The following is a 10,573-nucleotide window of genomic DNA, read 5'->3' as shown; positions in this document are numbered from 1 at the left end:
AAGAGTTGAATGATGCCTTGGAAGGCTCTATGTGTGCAAACAAATAAACTATGATACAATATGCTAAGAGTTATTAGAAATATATAAGCATTGTACTGAGTAACCACCATCCACAGAACATCTGACTCTCCTTAAGTTGAGATAAAAGAAGGTTTCTGGGGACTTCTCTCGTGGTCCAGTGGCTAAGACTCCATGCTCCCAATGCAGGGGTCCTGGGTTCGATCCCTGGTCAGGGAACCAAGATCCCATATGCTGCAACTAAAACCTGGCACAGCCAAATACATTCACTAAATAAATAGAAAGAAAAAATTAGAAGGCTTCTGGGAAGGTGTTATTTGAGCTGGGTTTTGAAGCATGAATAAGAGTCTGCTGGGAAAAGAAGAGGAGAAAGGCTTGGGTGGCCACAAGACAAGGGTCAGAGAATCATTCACGGACCCAGAGTGGATGCTTCAAGGTTTTCACTCATCATTCATATGAGCTACAGCTCACATGTCACAAATTGTGAATTGTTGAAGTAGAACTTTTCAGTTAGATGATTTCATGCAGAAAGCCTTTTTTGACACAGAAAAAAATTCCAAAGGTAATAAATACCCATGCACTCATGACCAAAAGGAAGAAGTTAACTTTATGTCATTAGTTACAGATTCTTTTTTTTTTTTTTTTTAGGAAACAAAAGTTTCTATCATTAAGGCACTGACCCTGCTCATCAGGTGTTCTGGCACCTCTTCCAATGGCCCCTTCCCCGACTGCCTTCAACAGAGCAGATTCCCTGCCACTCTCCTTTGTCAGGGGCCTCTGCTTATTTCCCTTCGAGCAAGATCTGAGGTCACCACATTGACTTCTTGACTCGCCCCCTCCCCACTGTGAGGTCATCACTGTAAAACAGCTGCCTGGAATGACTTATTTACCACAGGCCTCTCTGTGCTGACCTATGTTAGACGCTCACTGAAGGAGAGGAAGGAAAGGTGGGCAAGCTTCTCGGTTAGTGTAATCTTTCCTAGGAGACAGAAACCATCTTCGAACGAAGGAAACTTAGCAGAAGAAGGGACAGCAATTTGGTTTAACTCTGCCGGCATTCTTTGAGCACCTCCAATGTATGAGACGTAGGCCCTGCTCCCAAGGCTTTTACCCTCAAAGAATATCCAAGGCTCTTAGAAGCTGGCCCCTGGGTGAGGGTGGTTTGGGGGGGCGTATCTGGGGGATTTGGAAATCTAGCCTTGGTCAGGCTCCTGGGGCTGGAGACAAGGTGTCAAAGTCCCTGTCAATCAAAATGACGCCTAGGTGGCCAGGCTGGTAAAGTATCTGCAGGGGATCTGGAACTGTGCATTGTAACCAAGGAGACTGAACAAGGTGAACGTGTTACTGGCAAATAAAAGAAACGGACATTCAGGAAAGGTGACCAGTTATACATTAAACCATGGAATGGGAGAGGCTAAACCTCCGCCACGGTGTATCCCCAAAGTCCCGCTTTTGTGCTCAGCACGCAGAAGAAAGTCTCTCCCTTTCCAGGCACTGTACCATTTCCCTTCCTGGTACTCCTGGAGATGAGGAGCTGGGTGGCGGGGTGTGAGGACTTGACGGCAATGGCTCAGGAAGAGGAGCCAACCCTGGCTCCTTATCCTGGCCACCTGCCCAACTTACTGATGCTTCTCCTGGGACAAATGTTGAGCATCTACTATTTGAGCTGGGCTTTGAAGTCTATAGAGGACATTTCGAGCATATAGGGGGGGTGAGAGCTGTTTTCCAGGTCCAGAGAAACAAAAGCATAAAAAGCTCTGGCTTGCCCAGGAAGAAGGAGTAGGGAGGGGAAGGGAGTGGCAGGAATTAGTCCCTGTGCCTAAAACATTCAGCTTTGCCCGGCAGGCTCCTCCTTGTCATTTAGATCTCCACTTCGTGGTTACCTCCTCCAAGACACCTTCCCAAGCTACACACCTGTCGGAGAGTGTGTAAGGTAACTGAAGACCCCAGCATGAAACTATGGTATTATGTGTGTGAGACTTGGGTTAAGACCTAGGGACTGGCTAGCATTTCAATCAAGAATGCACAGTACGGGATGAGGTTTGCCAGTTAGCTGGGAAGCCCATGGTGAGAGCACCCGGTATTTATGTCTAGATCAACAAGAAACACTTGGCTAAGTAGCACAGTGTCAGAAATGGGATTTTATTAGTAAACTAGAAATAAGTTCTGCTGTGAAATTTTCAAGATCCCTGTGAGAGGGTACCCTTCCCCATCACCCTTCTGCCCATTTGGGTTCACCTGCATTTAAATGTCCAACAGCTTGGTCACCTCCCACCTGAAGCCATTGTATCTTTTTTTCTGCTTGACTCTAGTCTGCCGCCCCTAGAGCTTGCTCTGCTAAAAGCAGGTTCAGGCAGAAGAGTCAGTGTCCCCAGAGGCAATCTTTAATTGATAGGGGATGGGAGTTGTTGGATAAATACCCGAGTCTGTCCGTCCTTTGGTGGAAAGATTCTGAAGTTTGCTCTTTGTGATGTCCCAAAGGGTCCCCGATGGGTTAAGTTCCAACCACTCACAGCAATGGACATGAACTAGGGCAAACTCCAGAAAATAGTAAGGGACAGGGAGATTGGCAGGCTGCAGTCCACGGGGTCGCAAAGAGTCAGACGCGACTTAGCGACTGAACAACAATACTCACAGCAATAACTCTCTCCCTACCAAAATCTTTGCCGTCTCTCCTCTCTTCCCTCTTCCTCTTTCCCTACTACCTTACTTGTGCTTCCTGAAATCATCTTAGAAATAACATACCTGTACCCACGGTTTTGTCTTAGGGTCTGTTTCTGGGAGAACCCCAAATAAGACAACACCTGTGCTAGCTAACATGTATGAAAACATTCCTTCACATGCATGTTCAGAGGACACAAGACCAGTGGCGTCTGTGGGTTTTACCCATTGAGGAGACTCTAAGTCAAACTCCAAGGTATTCTACCATTAGCCAGCTGTGAATTGTGGAAGATTCTGGTTGCTATTGGGCTTTCAGGATAGCAAGAATCCTGACTCTGGAATCTTGGTATTTTGGGGAGCACTTAAAATGACAGAGAGCTGAGATTTCTTTGAGCCTACAAAATAGGTATATGACATTTAGTGCTTCACTCCTGGTAGAAGTTTAGTTCATGAATGTCTTTATCAGGGTGTGGCTAATCTTATAACATGTTGTGAAATCATGGGGGATACCTAACACTCATCCTCTTCAAGCTTCTTTAGCCTCTCCTGTTAAAAATAACCTAAGAGTTATCACTGACCAGCTGACCTAGATCAGTTTACAATACCACCTAAAGTAACCTCTCACTACCATTCATATAATCTTACTTCCATTTCCCAAGTGGCACTTACTGGTTTTTAAAAAATATATTATTCTCTTTATGTATCTCTTGCTTTCTGTTTCCATATCCTCTCTCAGCCCTTAATGAAAGGTGGGTTCTGTCTGTTTATCCCCATTTTCTCCAGCACACACAACAACGCTCAGTACGGAGTAGCACAATAAGTCCTGGCTCAAAAGATGTCCTGTTAAATGTTGAGGCATAACAGCAGGTGCTGCTGCTGCTGCTGCTAAGTCGCTCTGTCGTGTCTGACTCTGTGCGACCCCATAGATGGAAGCCCACCAGGCTCCCCCGACAGCAGGTACACCTGAAGTCAAATGACAGTGGACCTTATATTCTAAAGAAGGGAGATGGCATGTTACCCTTCAAGCCTATGATTCTTAGCCTGTGGAGGTAAAGGACACCTCCAAAAATCTGAACAAAGCTATGTGCCAATGCTTAGAGAAAAAAAAATACACGCACAATGACAATCCCTGAGATTTCAGGGATTGTGTAGGTCCTAGGTTCCAATTTCCTCCTTCTAGCCATACACAAGCCAGAAAAGGCTTTTAAACAGATATGTGACAAACCCAGCTTTGTTTTTTAAGAGGATAACTCTAGTGGTCCTTTAATAATGGAGGAGCAGAGGGAAGAGGGGAGGGAGGTCTTGAGACAGACAAAGAGGAGGAAGACATGGGTGTGGATTTAGGCAGTGCTGAGGGAGTGGAGAGGAATGAGGATTTGGAGTAAACATCCCTGAAACAGAGATTTGATCACTGATCGGTTGCTGGAGGTGGCTGAGGGAAGAGGCAAGGTAGCTGTGAAAGTCCTGGCCTGGGACCCTGGTGGGTGGTGACCACCTGAGCCAAGGCTGAGATGGGTGCACTCCGTCCTCTGTGATGGCCTGACCTTCAGGGCTGAGACATAACCGCAGACTTGGGTCTCGCCTCAGGTTGCCCTGCAGTTCCTGGGAAATAGCCTGAACCAAAGGACATGGGCAGGGGAGAAGGAACCTGCTTCTTCTGTTTATGAAGGTGCCACCTTCCCTTGGCACTAGTTTCCCCCCCTTTTGCTGACTCTTTGCTGGAGGAGCCAACTATTTAGCATTGAAATGCAAGTGAAATATAGAGGTCGTAGGATGATCACGTCAGAAACCTTATTCTTCTTGGATATCCGTGGGCTAAAGCAGCCTTTGGTTTCCGCCACGTAACTATTGCTGAAATGTCTGTGTTCCTTTCTGAGACAGCCCACCGGTGCACAGTTCCCGGCCCCCTTTCAAAGACATTGCTACTAATTCTGCCCTCTTTCTCCTGCATCATCAATTTCCCCCTCCACTAGACCATTCCAACCAGCATAGCAAACATGCCATTTTTTACTCTAATTTGAAAAAACTCTCTCTAATCTCTCTCCAGTGCAGCTTCTGCCCTTCTTCTTTCTCCTGCTTTATTGCAAAGTTCCTGAAGAGGTGCCCATACTTACTGTCTACAATTTCTTTTCTGTAATCTCTCTTGAACCCATATATAAGAGGCTTTCCTCTGGATGGGAGGGGGGTTGGGGGCAAAATGGATACATACATGTATGCATGGCTGAGTCTCTTCACTGTTCACCTGAAAGTACCACACACTGTGAATCGGCTACGCCCCAAGACAAAATGCTTTTGGTGTTAAAAAAATTAAAGAGAAATGGGTAGTGAAGGAATGATGAGTTGAAGGGCAAGTTCATGAAGTTCTCTCTTAGTTAATAGATTCTTAATCTCTCTGCATTGCTTAATTGCTTATTAAAAGTGCATTTGTTAGTCACTCTGTTTAGTTACTGTTAGTCACTCTGTTAGTGACTCTGTTAGTCACTCATTTGTTAGTGTCCGACTCTTTGCAGCCCCATAACTTCAGCCCACCAGATTCGTCTGTCCATGGGATTCCCCAGGGAAGAATACTGGAATGGATTGCCATTTCCCTCTTGATCTTCCTGACCCAGGTCTCCTGCATTGCAGGCAGATTCTTTACCATCTGAGCCACCACGGAAGCCATTAAAAGTGGAGCCCCTAAAACAGCAAAATTCTGTAAAGCAATTATCCTTCAATAAAAAATAAATTAATTTAAAAAAAGTGGAGCCCCTGAAGAAAAAAAAAAGAGGCTTTCCTTCCTACCGTGACAGCAAAAGGCCCTTACCAGGATCACCGATTGCTTCCAGGTCACTGAGTCCAGTCATCAGTGGCCCATTCTCATCTAATTGGGCCTTGGTGACATAGTTGGTCACTCCTCCTGGACATCATTCTCCAAATATGTCTTTTCATTTCCCTAATATGTCTCTGACAGAGAAGGCAATGGCATCCCACTCCAGTACTCTTGCCTGGAAACTCCCATGGATGGAGGAGCCCGGTAGGCTGCAGTCCGTGGGGTCTCGAAGAGTCGGACACGACTGAGCAACTTCACTTTCACTTTTCACTTTCATGCATTGGAGAAGGAAATGGCAACCCACTCCAGTGTTCTTGCCTGGAGAATCCCAGGGACGGGGGAGCCTGATGGGCTGCCGTCTATGGGGTCACACAGAGTTGGACACGACTGAAGCGACTTAGCAGCAGCAGCAGCAGCAATATGTCTCTGAACGTTCCTTCCGAGTCTCCTTTGCTGATTTTTCCACATCTCCTGGACCTCTAACTGTTGGAGGAGTCTAGGGATCAGTCTTTACCTCTTTCCTACCTGTATCTGTCTTGGAGACATTCTCCAGTCTCATAGCTTTCATTACTAGCTATGTGCGGATGCCTCCTAAACTTACATTTCCAGCCCAGCCCTCTCCCCTGAACATGAATATTTTTGTATTCAACCATCTGATTCAATTTGAATATCTAACAGACATTTCCAATCATCATTCAAAGCTGAGCTTCAGCAATCTCCCCTCTGGCCTCTGCAAACCTGTTCTTCTCATGTTGGTATATCGTTTTCCCATTCTGTCAATTGCTCAGGCCAAAAATCTTGGCTGTCTTTCACCCGCCTCTTTCTCATCCCAGATCTCATCCTGTGTGCTCTGTTTTCGTACTTCTTTACATCCTGAGCCAAGACCTTTTCTACTTAGATTATTGCCTTCTGACAAGGCTCCTTGCTTCCTTTGTCTCCCTTCTATCTTTTCACTACAGAGTAACCAGAGTGAACCTGTCCGATCATAAATCAGTCATCTCATGTTTATGCTTAAAACTCTCCTATGGCTTCCCAAATTATTTACAGTAAAGCCAAGGTCCTTACCTCCTTTGCTGAAAAACCAGCAAAGGAGACTAGGAAGGAATGTTCAGATCATGGAGCATGGGCTCTGGAGCACCCAGGCTCAGGAGTTACAGCATGTGGGCTTCTCTCTAGTTGCAGCTCATGGACTTAGTTTCCCTGTGGCATGTGGAATCTTAGTTCCCCCATCAGGGATCGAACCCATGACCCCTGCATTGGAAAGTCAATTCTTAACCACTGGACCACCAAGGAAGTCCCTATATATTTTACATAATAACTTCACCAACTTTCTGTCTTGCCCACTAAAATACAAGCACCACATGTACAGGATACCTCATTTTATTGTGCTTCACTTTCTCACACTTTGCAGATATTTCATTATTATTATGAATTTTTTTTAACAGATTGGAGGTTTGTGGCTACCACGCATCAAGCAAGTCTATTGGCACCATTTTTCTAACCGTATTTGTTTGCTTTGGGTCTCTGCATCACATTTTATTAATTCTTACAATATTTCAAACTTTCCCTTTATTGGTCTATTTGTTATGCTGGTCTGTGAGCTTTAGTGTTACTGCTGTAGTTGGAGCACCAAGAACCCCACTAATATAAGATAGTGAACTTGGTTGATAAATGTTGTATGAGTTCTGACTGCACCAAAGTCTGGACGTTTGCTCTCTCTCCCCTTCTCCTTGGGCCCCCATATTCACTGAGACACAACAAAATTACAATTAGGCCAATTAACAAGCCTACTACTGCTGCTGCTTCGTCGCTTTAGTCGTGTCCGACTCTGTGTGACCCCATAGACGGCAGCCCACCAGGCTTCCCCGTCCCTGGGATTCTCCAGGCGAGAACACTGGAGTGGGTTGCCATTTCCTTCTCCAATGCATGAAAGTGAAAAGTGAAAGTGAAGTCGCTAAGTCATGTCCGACTCTAGCGACCCCATGGACTGCAGCCTACCAGGATCCTCCGTCCATGGGACCCTCCAGGCAAAAGTACTGGAGTGGGGTGCCATTGCCTTCTCCGTAACAAGCCTACAGTGGCCTCTAAATATTCAAGCAAAAGGAAGAGTCGATTAATTTACTTTAAATCAAAAGTTAAAAATGATTAAGCTTAATAAGGAAGGGTATTGAAAGGCTAGACAGGCCAAAAATTAGGCCTCTTGCCCCCAACAGTTAGAGAAGTTTCCAATGCAAAGGAAAAGATCTTGAAGGAAATTGAAACTGCCACTCCCGTGAACACACTAATGATAAGAAAGAGAAACAGCCTTATTGCTCACTGGGAGGAAGTTGTAGTGGTCTGCTTAATAGATCATACCAGTTTCAGAATTCCCTTAAGCCAAAACCTAATCCAGAGCAAGGCCCTGACTCTCTTCAATTCTATGAAGGCTGAGAGAGGTGGAGAAGCTACAGAAGAAAAGTTTGAAGGTAGTAGAGGTCGGTTCATGAAGTTTAAGGAAAGAAGCTGTCTTTATAACAGAAGTGCAAGCGGAGGCAGTAAGTGCTGATGTAGAAGCTACAGCAAGTTATCCCGATCTAGCTAATGAATGAATGAATGAGAAACGTGGGGCTGGAGGAAGCACAAGCTGGAATTGCCGGGAGAAACATCAATAACCTCAGATATGCAGATGACACCACTCTTATGGCAGAAAGTGAAGAGGAGCTAAAAAGCCTCTTGATGAAAGTGAAAGAGGAGAGTGAAAAAGTTGGCTTAAAGCTCAACATTCAGAAAACAAAGATCATGGCATCCGGTCCCATCACTTCATGGGAAATACATGGGGAAACAGTGGAAACAGTGTCAGACTTTATTTTGGGGGGCTCCAAAATCACTGCAGATGGTGATTGCAGCCATGAAATTAAAAGACGCTTACTCCTTGGAAGGAAAGTTATGACCAACCTAGATAGCATATTCAAAAGCAGAGACATTACTTTGCCAACAAAGGGTCTGTCTAGTCAAGGTTATGGTTTTTCCTGTGGTCATGTATGGATGTGAGAGTTGGCCTGTGAAGAAAGCTGAGTGCCGAAGAATTGATGCTTTTGAACTGTGGTGTTGGAGAAGACTCTTGAGAGTCCCTTGGACTGCAAGGAGATCCAACCAGTCCATTCTAAAGGCAATCAGTCCTGGGTGTTCTTTGGAAGGAGTGATGCTGAAGCTGAAACTCCAATACTTTGGCTACCTCATGCAAACAGTTGACTCATTGGAAAAGACCCTGATGCTGGGAGGGATTGGGGGCAGGAGGAGAAGGGGACGCCAGAGGATGAGATGGCTGGATGGCATCACTGACTCAATGGACGTGAGTCTGAGTGAACTCCGGGAGTTGGTGATGGACAGGGAGGCCTGGCGTGCTGCAATTCATGGGGTCGCAAAGAGTTGGACATGACTGAGCGACTGATCTGATCTGAAATGAATGAATGAAGGTGGCAACACTAAACAACAGATTTTCACTGTAGACAAGACAGCCTCATAGTGGAGGAAGATGCTGTCTAGGGCTTCCATAGCTAGAGAGGAGAAGTCAGTAACTGCCTTCAAAGCTTCAAATAGACTGATTCTCCAATTAGGAGCTAATGTACCTGGTGACTCTGAATTGAAGGCAATGCTCCCTTACTATCCCCCATATCCTAGGGCCCTTAAACTTAATACTAAATCTATTCTGCTCTATAAATGGATTGAATGGAATGACAGCACATCTGTTTACAACATTTTATTGAATATTTTAAGCCCAGTGTTGAGACTTATTGCTCAAAAAAAAAAAAGATTATTTTCAAAATATTATGGCTCACTGACAATGGACCTGGTCACCCAAGAGCGCTGATGGATGTACAAATAGATGAATATTTTCATGTCTACTAAAATAACATCTATGCTGTAATCATGGATCAAGGAGTAATTTAGATTTTCAAGTCTTACTATATAAGAACATATTTAGTAAGGTTTTAGCTACGATAGACTGTGATTCTCCTGATGGATCTGGACAAACTAAGTTGAAAACCTTCTGGAAAATACTCACCATTCTAGAAGCCAATGAGAATGTTTGTGACTCATGGGAAGGGGTCCAGATACCAACATTAACAGGAGTTTGCAAAAAGCTAATTCTAACCCACATGGATGACTTTAAGGAGTTAAAGACTTCAGTGGAGGAAGTAACTGCAGATGTGGTGGGAATAGGAAGAAAAGTAGGATTAGAAGTGAAGCTTGAAGATGTGACTGTACTGCTTCAATCTCATGATAATCTTTTTTGAGAACTAGTATGTTTTGGTTTTTTAATGTGTTTAACATTTGCCATTTTGATTTTTTTATTGGAAGATAATTGCTTTACAATTTTGTGGTGGTCTTTGCCGTATATCAACACAAGTCAGTCATAATTATATATATATATACACATGCCCTCCCTGCAGAGGCTCCCTCCCCCATCCCACCCTTCTAGGCCATCGCAGAGTATCAGCTGGGATCCCTGTGTTATACAGTGACTGCCTGCGAGTTGCCTTGTTATCATTTACACATGATGGTGTGTATATGCCAATGCCACTCTCTCCATTGGTCCCACCCTCTCCTTCCCCTGCTGTGCCCACCAGTCTGTCCTCTACATCCGGTCTCCATTTCTTCTCTATAAGTAGGTTCATCAGTGCTATTGTTCTAGATTCCATATATATGCATTAATATATATAAACTGTTTTTCTCTTTCTGACTTACTTTCCTCTGTGTAACAGGCTCTAGGTTCATCTGCCTCACTACAACTAACTCAAATTCATTCCTTTTTATGGCTAATGGTCTATTGTATATATGCACCACAACTTCATTACAATCTCATGATAAATTTTCAACAGATGAGGAGTTGTTTCTTACGGTTGAGCAAAGAATGTGGCTTCTTAGGATAGAATCTACTCCTGGTGAAGATATCGTGAAGACAGGTGAAATGACAACAAAGAATTTAGAATGTGACATAAACCTGGTTGACAGAGCAATGGCAAGATTTGAGAGAACTAATGCCAATTTTGAAGGAGGCTCTACTGTGGGTAAAATGCTATCAAAGAGCATTGCCTGCCACAG

Source organism: Bos taurus, chromosome 10 (genome assembly GCF_002263795.3).
Source record: "Bos taurus isolate L1 Dominette 01449 registration number 42190680 breed Hereford chromosome 10, ARS-UCD2.0, whole genome shotgun sequence".
NCBI classification, from domain to species: domain Eukaryota; kingdom Metazoa; phylum Chordata; class Mammalia; order Artiodactyla; family Bovidae; genus Bos; species Bos taurus.
The sequence above is the reverse complement of the archived record's forward strand: the minus strand, read 5'-3'. Positions refer to the sequence as shown.